Source organism: Lissotriton vulgaris, chromosome 7 (assembly GCF_964263255.1).
Source record: "Lissotriton vulgaris chromosome 7, aLisVul1.2, whole genome shotgun sequence".
Lineage (NCBI taxonomy): Eukaryota > Metazoa > Chordata > Amphibia > Caudata > Salamandridae > Lissotriton > Lissotriton vulgaris.
The window spans coordinates 937,843,943-937,857,876 of record NC_141695.1 but is presented as its reverse complement, the minus strand read 5'-3'; the positions used below and the strand labels follow the sequence as shown (position 1 = coordinate 937,857,876).

The window sequence follows — 13,934 nt, the reverse complement described above, 5'->3', positions numbered from 1 at the left end:
CTCAGAATTGGGTGATCAGGACACCATGAGCCTAATCGGAGAAAGATCTTCCCAAGCAGAAAAGGGTCATCTTAGTGAAGGACAGAGGACAACCACCTCTGTCGACTACAGTCACCATAAACATTGTGATTGCTGAAAACATACACGAAGATCTCCCTGTGCTAGGAAATCAATAACAAGAGTCTGACAAATCAGTCCAATTTGGAGATATATTTAGTGGTCTCTTTGGTGTTACTTTAATTTTTATTTGCTTTTACTCTGATGCTGGTAGTCATCTTAAAATGTAAAAAAAACAAATGGGCCCTGGAGGCTGGAGTCAGTTACTCATGTTCTAAATTCACATATTGAACCACTAATTCCTTTCAATTTCCAAAATGAGACTCAGCAACTGCCCTACTCCTATGAAGTCGCTGTATCTCTAATCAGTGGTAACAACAAGTTCACATTTCTCAAACAACATCAAGTTGTTGCCACAAATTATCTCATTCCTGCACATGATTCTGGCATTGGAAATGACTTTCTTGGCAGAACTATTAGCAATGATAGCTTAAATCAGGTCAGATGATTTTACAAATCTGCAGAAAGATAGTGTTCTAATTCTATACTGCCTTGTTTTCGTAGTGAGCAAAATGTGTTTTCTCGTTTTTAATTTGCCTAACAATAGTAACAGTAGCTAAATATTTCCTAATACATTTTTCTTCCAGAATCACAGTGCAGCTTTCCACAGTTCAATTGCTATTTTATAAGCAGATGTTTTTGGTCAGTTTGCTTCTTTAACCCCTTGTCTGCTGATGACGGAACCGCTCCGTCATCAGCTGCGGTGGCGCTGTGCTGATGACGGAGCGGTTCCGTCATGGCCCGCTCGCTGCTCATGCGCGGCGCGAATTCCGCGCCTGCGCTGAGCGTTCTATTGAGCGGGGCGGGCCGTGACGGAACCGCTCCATCATAAGCACAGCGCCACTGACGCTGGTCAAGGAGCGGTTCCGTCACCAGCATGCGGCCGCCGCGCGGCCGCCCCGCTCCCTTAGCACTGCGGCGGAATAGCCGCCGCAGTGAAGGGGTTAAACGGCTACAGAAGCACAGCCTGTAAATGTCACTAGGAAGTGTTGGTCCTTGCTTGTATCAATGAGTTAATTGTCCTGAATTTAATTTGTTAGGCTTTTTTTATCTTGAAGTTTTAGCTCTTTGTTTTCTTGTGTGCCATACTTTCTATTGTTCATATATAAGCTTCTCATCCGATTATTTCTTTGAATATGTCTAAATATCACCTGTACCTAATCTACTATGTTTATCGTTCTCATACTTTCCCAAAACATCCTCAAAACACTAGGTGCCATTTTTCCTTAACTTTTTTGTAATTATTGAGCGACTTTCAAGGCTGGTACTCATCCTACAATTAAAAGAACATTCATAAAAAAAGTTATTACCCTTTCATCATGTATTTAAAAAAATTACACATTATAGTGTTTGCTTCTTTTTTCCCAAAAAATCGAAAGTACTGGGTCAAGTTCCTAAAACTTTTTTTTTTAGTATATGTGTCTTACTATTTGAAATTCAGACTTAAGTCACGCCTTACGTAGGAAGTTGGGAGTGAGCCCCTACTCATTTAAAATTAATTGTGAAGTTGCCTAATCTTTACCGATGGCAAGTAAACATGATATCTTTCCTGAATAATAGTAGCTCAGTGGTGTTTCTGATTTAAGGATGAACACATTCATCCAGCATATTTTGCTTTCCATTGCCCATAAACATCTGATCCCCCCTCCCCTGAAGAACCTTCTCTTAAATCAAGTTACCTTGCAGAAATAACTTCTCAGTCAACCAGCCTACCTTCCCCAAGCGAGCTACCCTCTTCCCTACCATATGTATGGAGTTGAGTAACAAACCTGTTTCCATATACCAGTCTGAGCTAAGCCTGGAACTAATTGTAATGTAGTGATGAAAGCAAGCTGCCTTCTGTAAAATCGAGATTATTACCCCCCCCCCCTTTAATAAACTCTCAGCACCATGTTATGAAGTACTCTTTTACCCAAAATGTATCACTGCTTTGTCTCTGCATTTTTGACATAAAGCTGATTCAGTCTGTTTATGGGTAGCCCATCCAATGGAAAAAAAAGATCGTTCTATGTTTGCTGGACACCCTGAGTACTGCCTGCGGTCCCCGGGGGTCCGTCATAGACCGTACTGCTGCGGGAATACAGTCCAGAGATGCATGTCAAGCTTCAGCTGACCCATGTTCCATAAATACACCTGTTCCAAAGAGAAAGTCATTCCGTTCGCTTGCAGTGTGCTGGCAGCACCACAATTGATGTGCTGTGCTAGAAACATTGACCCTTCATACGTGTGTTATCGCTTAACTCCCTCACAGCTAAAACCCTTACTAGTCTCTATATACTTCCTCAGTGTGAAGTTTTCTATTGGTTCCCAAGGATCTCCTTTCTTTGCTGTTGCGGATATTAGATGATATACGGTCAACAAACAATGTATGAAAGCATGTGTTTCTTTGTTCAAGTTCTAGGCAGTTTCAAGTTAAATCCGTACATGAAAGGTTGTTGAGATCTATAAGAATGTTCGACTTGCACAAAAATGTTCTTTGTTTAAACAAAAACTGGCAAAAATAAAGCAGGGACTGAAACTGAGATATCCACGGCTTCAAAAGATGAAAGGGAGTTTGAGATATAAGTCACAGAAAGAACTTTCCCAACTCACTCCCCACTCTCGCTCTTTTTACGTCTGATGCCCCGTGACTTTCTCATCAGTCTGTCCTTAATAGGAAGTCAACTGCTTGCGACTCCCTTCTGGAGTACAACATGCATTTACTCTTGCTGGTAAAATTGATGTGAATTAGCGAGTCAATGAAAGTGAGCAGGGTCACTGGTCACAACGGGATGTACTGTAGCATTATTAAAAAATATCCCAAATTGTGTTTGCCCCTGTTTTCATATATACATTAATAATGCAACATATTGAAACGCTAGCTGGGGTCTCTAAAGACACTTAAGAATGGCACCAGAAAGATTATGTCTTTTTTAGATTCATTTCACTCTAGAACACAGCCAATACATTCACCGAGTTTGCACCAAACTCCAGCACTGGCTGTTATGGTCAACTTGTTTCCTATTTCTTGACTTCCATAAAAGTTAGTTACCGTTGACTAGTTCCTTATTTGGAAATAGATCAGTTGTTGGGAAATGGTACTTGATGCAATTTACCTAATTATTAGGTTACATAGTGCTACATCGACCAAAGTTATTCTAGTGTCAGGGGCCTTGTTTTAAAGGGGACTAATATTTAGAATGGCTTGAAAGAGGGTTGCGTTTCAGCAGTCCCCCTATTTTCCTTTTAAAGCAGATCTCCACGAATACACAGCATCCACAAGCAGATTTCCAACCAATGTTTTAACTTTTGAATTCATTTCTTTACACAGATGAATTTTCCTTCATTTCTGTACACCAAGAGCCTTTCAGTGCCAATAAGTTATTCAGCTTGGAAATATTTTTACAATTCTTCCATATTGCAAAATAGCAAGAAACCCAATTGTGATAATAAAGATTTTCTGCCTTACTTATTTCAAAACAAACAGACTGAATTTTAACATATCTGATGGGATTATGGCATCTGCTGCAGATATCTTAGTCTATCCCGCAAGATTCAGTGTGTAAGTGTGGGTGCATTAACACACGATAGAAGACGGTAGGCACCTAATCAGATGGTTATTTAAGGTATCTCCTGATGCCTCTCACAACTCTCAAAACCAAATGGGAAACAGACCTGGCCAGGGAGTTCACAGATAAGGAATGGGCCTGTTTCCTGGAATACTCCAAGTCAATATTGTGTAACTCAAGATTTAAATTCATTAAACTCTCCATACTACATATAGCATATCTCACACCCCACAAAATCAACAAAATGTTCCACACAGCTTCAGCGGCTTGTCCCCTGGCAGTGACCAAGAGGTTGTATGGGCTTGCCTCTTGCTGAGTACTGGGGAGGGATCTCAACAACACTAGAGTAACACTAGAGTAGCTGTCAGGCTTACAACAGTGCAATATCCCAGGGCAGTGTATATTGGGTCTAAACCACAACCTAAATACTTGAAGATCATAGTGCTCTTCATGACTCTATGAATATTGCTTGCAAAGCGACTAATTACTAAGTGCTGGAAGTCCTCTCCGGCCGCACGGTAGATGTATGGCAGGAGGAGGTGTTACATTAGAGCCTGTCCAAAAGTGAGGCCGTGAGGTTGGAAGAATACAGAGTCCTTTGTAAAATACCCATATCAATGGAATCTGACATGTTATTAGAGAGATTTAAGAACCAGGATGAGGAGCAGTGAGGGGGAGAGTTGAACATTATTTAGAAATCTAGCTGGAGCGGCTTCATTATTGGCATGGCTATGATTTCTCCGTCACTAAAAATGGGTCTTCCATGGGTGAGGCATGCCTTCTGCACCCCTTACCATACTCCGGTTGAGTCTGCCTCTACTTTCCAGCTGAGATGTTGAATACACGCATTCACATAATAATCTACACTGTTATATTCTACGTAGATGATGCTTTTCCTGCATGTGTTCTTGTATGTCACAGGCTGTCTTACACGTGGCAAATTTAAGTTTTGAAACGGGTGGGCTCGGCGAAAGTTTTTTTTTTTTTGTGGTTGTTGCTATATAGAATATGCCACATGTAACGTAAATCCTTTTTCCTTTATATGAAAGAATGACAAATTACTACACTGTTAGATTCTCCTATGTACAATTGTATTCTGATCTGAATGTATCCGTCTTTAATAAAATCAATAAACTTTGTGGTAAGAAAAGAGTGGTTAAATGATTCTTTTCTAAGTCTTACACAATATAAAATAGCATAGAGGCTAATGTGGCTTCTGCAGCACACACGGTGTAACTTTCATGACTCAGAATTGCAGTTCATGCAGTAAAGCTCAGTGAGTTAATACTTTTGTTGCAGATATTCTTTTATACCTACAGGGCACAAGTCATAAACCTGTTACGCTCAGTGACTTATGCGCCCAAGCATATAGCATGTAGAGTTTAGAAACTTGCAGACTTTTTCGTATTCTTTCATCTTTCTGTGGACGATAAAATGGTCACATTATGTAGTAATAATATGTAATTAAAGATATTGTTTGTTTAATTGCACCTATGGAAAGATACGCCATACAGACAGATGTACATGCCACTCTTACTTTGTTTGCATAGACCTACGCCTCTTACTTACAGAGATGAAAATACACTCCTAAATTTCAATTTATCTCTCAGCAACTTGTGAAGAGTCACACTCCGTGTCTTTTCTTGCTTTGATGGGTGTCTGAGGCTGAAGCAAGGTGGAAGGATCCAGCTATGACGCGGACCTCCAACTGCTCCCCAAAACAAATAAAAATAAATAAAAGGCACTCTTCACTCCATGCAGGTTGCTGCTCTGGAAGCAGGGTACGCTTAAAGTGCTTGTGTCCCAGTGTCACTAATAAGCGCATGGACACAGTCAGTACAATTCTCTGGGGCCAGCCTTGATTTTGGGTTCAATTCAGCTGCCAGGTTTGGAGTCTCGCTGTATCCTCAACTATTCCAGGACTGCTACCTGGGGCCCTAGAGGGGGAGTTAAGTAAACCCAAACAGTCTGCACATTTAAAAACATAGCAGGGATGTGCAGAATAAAGGCGGTGCGCCCTTTATTACACCACATGCACACATGTAGGGCTATTTCCTTCACGAGGCAACATGGTATATGTTTTCTAATTTAATTGTGAAAGAAGAATAAAAAAGATTAAACCGACGTTCTTGTGATTGCATATCAGCACAAAACAATGAATTGTTGGTGAATATGTTTTAATCTGACCTGTTAATTGTGTATTGTTTTTCTTTTAAATAAACATCTGTTTTTTATTGCTCTTTTAACTCTTTTGAGTCAGTGTCGAAATACTGAAGGAGCTATTTGTCAGTGCCTCAAATGTGCTGAGTCTTGGCTCTTTATTTGCCACATCATTTGCCTTTTCCTTGGTAGATACTTTATTCATCCCTGCTGAATCATTTTGTCGTCCATTGTTTCTCAAGTTGAGTGACCCTGTCAAAACTGATGTTCCTCAATACATGTCTGCCTCTCTGTCCATACATCTCTATCACTCTCAGTCAGCCTACAGTATCCATGGTTACAGTAATGACCCATGGCTTTTCCCTATTGGGATCAATTGCTCAGCACCTGGATAAAAAATAATAATAATAATAATTTCATCTACCAATGAGGACTTCAGGTGCTACATAAGTATTGCAGATCCGTCTTTCTTTTTGAATCCAGGACCAGCGTTCTCGGCTTAGTCTGAATAACCATATAAGGTGTTTTTTTATGGTGACTGTTTAAACTCACACCATTTATTCTGACAAGTCAGAGGCACAATTGAAATAACTTCAAATTTTTGTTGCACACCAGTTAAAAATATATAGCATTGGTGCAGCTTTGGATGTATATTGTTAGGCCGATGATAAGGAGAGGGAACAGTTGATGAGGTAGGCTCTGTCTTTCCAACAAAACCTCTTTCTGTCTTCATTTACTCACTCCATGTGTGATTAACTACAACCCTCCCCTGGCTGCTACATAATAACATGTTCCAAAAACAAGCAGTGGAGTGAAGCTCTAGCTGCAGAATTGTCACCCTACTTTTCCGGAATGTCAAAGGTTTAGAGCATTTTCTGGGACATAATGACATTTTGGATTTTCGGAGCCCACGATTTAGAATGTTTGAAATGTTTTAATCTTTAGTAAAGTCTTTCTTTCGGCCATATGCCATAAAAACACATAAAGCAAAAACATGCAATAAAACAGATACATTATATCATGTGAAATGGGCAGTATATTAAACATTAAGACAACTGATACCTCCTTTCTACTAAACAGGCTTCGAGAATGGGGTAGATTAAGCAATGAATCAAGAAGTAGCAGGCATCTCCCTTGACCACACATAAGAGGTTAGTTTAGGTTCAGGTGGTTCAGTGTGTTATGAAGGTCTTTTCTTGGCCCAGAGGGTTGACTTAAGTTATACATTTGTGTCAGACATTTTCCATTAAGTGGATTCTGTACATGTGAATGTATCATAGTGTGGAGATGAATATGTGGTCGTAGCTGGCATTACAACACAACTGCAAATACAATTATAAGCGCCTTCACTGTAAAGCACAAAATAACTTTGTGTTAAATCCAACAAAGGCTAAAGTGCTGAGTTTTACAGAATGAGGAATAAGCAGCAATATGGATGTGATCCATGGATAAAGATGGCACCCTCTTATAGCTTCCTTGCTCTGTATGTTATAGAAAGAGCCAATCACAAATGCAGGCAAGGTAGACACGTGATCAAATCAAAGCCTTGAACCATGTTATGTGATTTTTTCAGAGAGCAACTAATCACTCGTGAGGTGTCCAGGCGCTGAACTATGCTTGATCTCAGCTGTGTAATACACTGGCTGCCAGATAAGTGATCCATGTGTATCATTCATAGCAACAAAACTATTGCCCAGCCTGGCCTATGGCATTTGGCCTTCCCTGGATACTTGACCACATGAATGATTACGATCTAAGGCAGTGCATTCATCCCACTGTGCCATCTTCCATACTCTACCCCACAATCCTAAATGCCCCTGGACGTCAGCCTGTATAGCCAATCCCTTTACTCAAAATGACATTTCACGCTTTGATCTGCAAATCAAGGATCTCTGATGGCTACCATATTGTCAGACATTAGTAATAGTGTGAGTAATCAGTCCTATCCATGGTTTACCTACTTTCAAAAACCCTTGTCCAAATTGAAATTGACAGCTCAGTGAGATGTGGTAGATTCATATATAATCTCTTCAAACATATGGGTAAATGGAAGCTCGGAATCCTCTCTTACTGCAGGGACATGAATATATCTTCCACTCTAAAGCTGTCCTAGTATGTGCCATTCAATGCCGATCGTGGACCCACAAAGTTATCTACTGGCCCTTTTGCCTAAACAAACGAGAGGTACTATCTGCCTGAGATATTTACGAATCCACATATTCGATTTGAGTTTAGGAAATTATAGCTGATAGTTTTTAACCAGCTGGGCGACTGTATATTCTCTGGGTGGCATAAGAGTATTTAATTATTGTTCTTTGTGTTCGCTCTTTTATAATGTCTCTGCTTGAAACCAGAGTTCCACCGATACTTAGTACATTAAAAAAATGTCCTTGCTCAATGCAGCAGCATCATAATTAGTGTGGTGGTCGCAACGATTACCTTGATAAGGACACTTACACAGAAATACATCTCCATTGTGAACATCGAGAGTCACAAGAGAGGAGTTAGATATGCTTTTGGTTGGATTATATATTGCATTGTATTGGTAATTAGCTTTTTCCATATTCCTTGTTATATCAGGGATGTGGTTAAAGCGTGTTTTGTTTTTTGTTTTTGTGGTGCCCATCTGACCATGGCACAATGAAGAGTGGTGTTTTTATTTTGTATTGTTTGTAATGATTGTAATCATCAATAAACCTATAAACTGAAATGAACACGGGTAGTCCGGTTTCAACATTGTTCTGGGAATGGTGCCTTTTAAAATGGGCCTCGAGTCCATAAATTGAAGATACCGTCCGACGCAGCCTGTTTTACTCCCTGAATAGTTCATCTAATTCCGAACTTCAACAGTTGCTCCGGCATAATTTGGGAACAGAAAATGGTTCGCCCTATCTCTTTTTCATCAAACTGAGGTTTTCGGCTTGTTCTACTTCCGTTATGCATAGTCAGGCGCTGGTGAAGGGAATCTTGGGTTTGAAGCTAGACGTTTCTTGATTATGTCAGACTTCGCAAGAATCCCAGACAGTTGGGCTGTTTTCAGCTTACAAATGTCCCTGCCACTGACTTGTGGAACATCTTGGGTCTTGAAGGGGCGGAGCGAGAATGGTAAAGGGTGACGAGAAGGGTGGGCGATTGTCAGAGGGGAGTTCACAGGAGCGCTCCAGCAGGGGCAACATTGCTGGGGAGATGGGTAGTGTCAGCATGGCACAGTGTTTAAAGTGCTTGGTGAGCCTCGGGAGGTGCTGGCAGTGGGAACGCTGCTCTTTTTTAGGTCTGGCTTCATAGAACAGCAGCCTCCTTAAACTGTTGTTTACAATATAAATAGAGTGGTCTACTTAAACCATTTGCTTGTTTGTGGCACTCCATTTATTTTTTATTACAAGCTATATATTTTGAGATAAAGTTCAAAAGGCAGTACATCTGTGATAAATTGCAAATTCTATGAGTGGGTGCTTGATATGGGTCAATGGCTTTGACACAAAGGTATTAGAGCGCTGTTCATGAACACCAATTAAGGACACATTCATTTTTTTTAGGCACTGGAGATTAAGTGATTTAACCAGAATCACAGGATATTGAGCCTACGCCAAAACTGGAGCCTGGTTCCTCAGCTCCAAGATCGGCGGATTTGGCTGTTATGCCACGTCTTCTCCACTTGTAGGGTTTCTTGGTTAGTAGTTCCTTCTGTCATAGGCGGCGCTAATAGGAGCAATGGACTGATGCAAGCTGTCTCCTGGCGAGATACCCGACATTATTTTTTTCACAAATTAACTACGGGGTGCCTGCATTTTCGCTTGCCCCTGCATTTAATCAGAGAGATGGGGTGTATCAGACTTGTGGCATGGATGGCATCTAACGTGCATTTGCAATAGAGTAAACAGACAAATCCCGCAGTTCTTCTTCACCTCTCCGAGAATCCCTGGCGCTCAAGCAATAGTGTGGACGTTGCCTCTGATTCACTTATACAGTAACAATAAATTGAGAGCCGCAGCACATCACGCGAGATCACAGCTGTATTGTGGAGAACAGAGATCAGTAGATTCAGTAGCAAACTAGACGCTGACCAATGGAATCTTTATCGTTTCTCTTATCAGAAGAACCTAATTATCGAGCCGCAAAATATATTAACAAAGATATGGAGCTGAATGAGTACGAATTAGTCAAATATACACCGGAGAGGGCGCAGGCAGGCGCGCACTGTCTCCAAAAGCCATAGACCAACGTTACTTGATGTTTCGGCGCACTCCTCGTATAACAGATCCTCACGAGGATTGCGCGCGACAGTGGAATAACAGGCCTAATGTATATCTTAGAAAAACTGCGCCCCTCTCTGACCTCAAGTAGTGGCGCTTCATGTTAAGAAGACCCAATTATGAACATACACTTACCCATATTGTTCATGAGTTTCAGTTCTTGCAGTTATTACAAAGGACACTGAGCGCCGCTGTTCACTAAGTAAAGAATAACAGTGCATCGTTTGTAGACCACGTGGTACAAACACAGCCGAGAATGCAGAGGGGCGGATTGGAGGAGGTATTCATTTCGTAGGTTTAGTGCGGAAAACCATAACCTAATATCGGAACCACTGGTAATTCAGAAGACTCCGCAGCTCGCCATGGGTCAAACACCGAAAGGCTGTGACTTCGGAATTATGACACCAAGACGCTGTTACTCCGGGGCTGAGGTATCGAGGCGCTGTTACTCCCGTGCTGAGGCATCGAGGCGCCGTTTCTCCTGGGCTCAGGCACCGAGGAGCTTCTACTCCGGGACTCAGTCATCGAGGCGCTTTTACTCCGGGGCTCAGTCATCGAGGCGCGGGGATCAGTCATCGAGGCGCTGTTACTCCGGGGCTCAGGCTTCGAGGAGCTGTTACTCTGGGGGTCAGTCACCGAGGCGCTGTTACTCCGGGGCTCAGGCTTCGAGGCGCTGTTACTCCGGGGCTCAGGCATCTAGGCGCTGTTACTCCGGGGCTCAGTCATCGAGGCGCTGTTACTCCCGGGCTCCTCTGCTGCTTCTTGTTGCTCTGCTGACGGTCTGTGGAGCCGCTTCCGGGCAGCTGCGTTATTCCATTCCCGAGGAGATGAGGAAAGGCGCTTTTGTTGGGAATGTGGCTCTGGATCTGGGGATGGATACAAAGGAGTTATCAGAAGGCGGACCTCGGATTGAGTACAGAGGTAGGATGCAGTATTTTGCTCTCAACTCCGTTAAGGCGCATTTAACCGTCAATGACAGGATAGACAGAAAGGAGTTGTGTGGACGTGCTGTCTCTTGTCTGTTACAAATACAGGTTATTTTAGAGAGGGTTTTGAAAGTGTATGCAGTAGAAATAGAAATCCAAGATATTAATGATAACTCGCCCACGTTTATTGCTGATCAAATTGCACTACAGGTAATTGAAAACACAGTGCCTGGCGCACGATATGAGCTTCCAGGCGCTCGAGATGAAGATGTTGGAAATAACTCTCTCCAGCACTATCAGCTGAGCGCTAATAAACACTTCACCCTGGATGTAAACATAAGAGCAGATGGCACAAAGCATGCAGCGCTGGTCCTGGAGAATTCACTGGACCGGGAAGAACAAGATGTTCACCAACTGGTCCTCACAGCCATAGATGGAGGAAAACCTGCAAGGTCAGGCACAGTGCAGATCAAGGTCACAGTTCTTGATGCCAATGACAACGCCCCCGTATTTGACAAGTCTGTTTATAAAGTCAGTGTGTTGGAAAACGTGCAGAAGGGAACTACAGTGACAACTGTAAAAGCTGTTGACATTGATCAGGAACTAAACTCAGAGGTAACTTATTCATTCAGTAATGGTAGGGTCACGGATTTACAAACATTCACGTTGAATTCTAACACAGGAGAAATAATTTTGAGAGATAACCTGGATTTTGAAGTCAAACAATTTTACGAATTAGAGGTTCTCGGGAGTGATGGAAGTTTTTCTTCAAAATGCAAAGTTTTGATAGAAGTTATCAATGTGAATGACAATGCCCCAGAGATCATACTGTCCTCTCTGCTTAATCAAGTAGCCGAGAATAGCCCTGTGGGCACAGTCATCGCCCTTCTGCGGGTATTCGACCAAGATGCGGGAGATCATGGAAAAGTTACTTGTTCCCTCCCTCCTCATCTCCCCTTTCATTTAAAGAAGTCGATTGGAACTTATTACAGTTTGGTGACTAGTGGTCTTTTGGACAGGGAAGAATTCCAACAATATAACATAACAATCAAAGCCACAGACAGCGGCACTCCCCCATTGTTTAAAGTGGAAACTCTACAGCTACAGATCACCGATGAGAATGACAACCCCCCAGTATTTGATCGCCCCTCATACAGCGCCTACATAATGGAAAATATATCTTCAGGAACTTCCATTTTTGCAGCAAGAGCAAAAGATCTGGATATTGGTCTGAATGCAAGAATCACCTATTCCATCACTGAAGGGCACATTAAAGATGTTCTACTTTCTTCTTACATATCCATTAACTCTGAATCTGGTGTGATCTATGCACTTCGTTCCTTTGACTTTGAAGATTTCAGAGAGTTTCAGATTGAAGTGAAAGCTCAAGATGGCGGATCTCCAACTCTGATGAGTAATGTCACTGTGACATTCTTCATACAGGATCAGAATGACAACACTCCAGAAATATTATACCCATCACCCACTACAGATGGCTCCTCTGGGGTGGAGATGGCTTCTCGTTCCTCTGAACCAGGTTATCTGATCACTAAAGTGGTGGCTGTCGATGCTGACTCGGGGCAAAATGCCTGGCTCTCCTACCATCTACTGAAGTCCACAGACCAGGGGCTGTTTTTTTTAGGTGTTCACACTGGAGAAATCAGGACAGCCCGACCAATTATGGAAAAAGATGCTATAAAACATTTTCTGGTGGTTTTAGTGAAGGACAATGGAGAAACCCCTCTCTCATCTTCCGTTACAGTCACTGTAGTGTTGGCAGACAGTATGCCGGAAATGCTTCATGATATAAGTTACCCTTCAGCACCCGCAGACATGGAGTCAAACCTCACCCTATATCTGGTGATCTCTGTTGCTGTTGTTTCCTTCTTGTTCCTTTTCCTGATCATTCTTCTTTTGGCGATCAGGCTTCAGCACTGGAGGGAATCTCATCTCAGAGACACATCCGGTGCTAACTTCAACGCACTTCCTGCCTCCCATTTTGTTGGTATTGATGGAGTCAGAGCTTTTCTGCAGACGTATTCCCACGATGTATGTTTAACAACAGATTCAGTGAACACTCAGTTTAAGAATCCCATTTCAAGCGATTCAAATACCCTTTCAGAAAATAAGAACTTTGAGAATCAAGGGTCCGTGCTTATTGATGATTTTTTATGTATTGGAAAAGAGGATCAGCCCTTTATTCAGGTAGGAATGTTACTTTTTGGAACTTTTTAACTGAAAATCAACAATGCATCATGTTTTACCTGATAAAAGTTCCCACATGTGAACTGCAGACAGCATAATCTAATATTTTACATTATGTTAAGCCATGTACCAATTTATGTGGGGCTGAAATGTTATCGTTTGAGTTCAAATGTGCTTCATTAACCCGTTTACGGCGGCGGACATTCCGCCACAGGGCGGGCGTTTCCCTGGAGTGGGTGGGGCTCTGTCGGCCGTTGGTCGTGCTTTGGCCGATGCGAGCATGCAACGGGTAATGTATTCTTGTTTAGAAGACTCAATGTAAACAAGTGAAGCCTTTCTCCTAACCCAAACTAGAAAAGTGGCAAAAATTGACATTCAAAATTATCCCATTATACTAAAGAATATGTAACAAGCTACAAGATAGATTATCTTAACACCTGTTAATGAAAGACAAGATGTGCATTAATGACTTTCCCAGTTCCCGGCTTTAACGGTCCTGAATGTTTTTACACGACAATAGGAATGTCAAACAACACAGCATTTCTCTCATTCATTTAAAGTAACATGATCTCCAAACTGCAGATCCACACCGTTGCACTCACGCACACCACATACAGGTTGTGTATGACCCCGAGTGAGACTTATTGCCTCTCTTGGTGTGAGATGAGTCAAATTCAATCTTCTGGAGTAAATATCAATTATTTGTTAGAAACAAAAAGTGTGGT

The 13,934-nt window shown here is 41.9% G+C and overlaps 1 pseudogene; it reads left to right on the top strand.

Annotated features, from left to right (window-relative positions):
• Positions 1 to 10,440: 10,440 nt before the first annotated feature.
• LOC147702755 (protocadherin gamma-A11 pseudogene) lies at positions 10,441 to 13,239 on the top strand (annotated as a pseudogene).
• Positions 13,240 to 13,934: the final 695 nt, after the last annotated feature.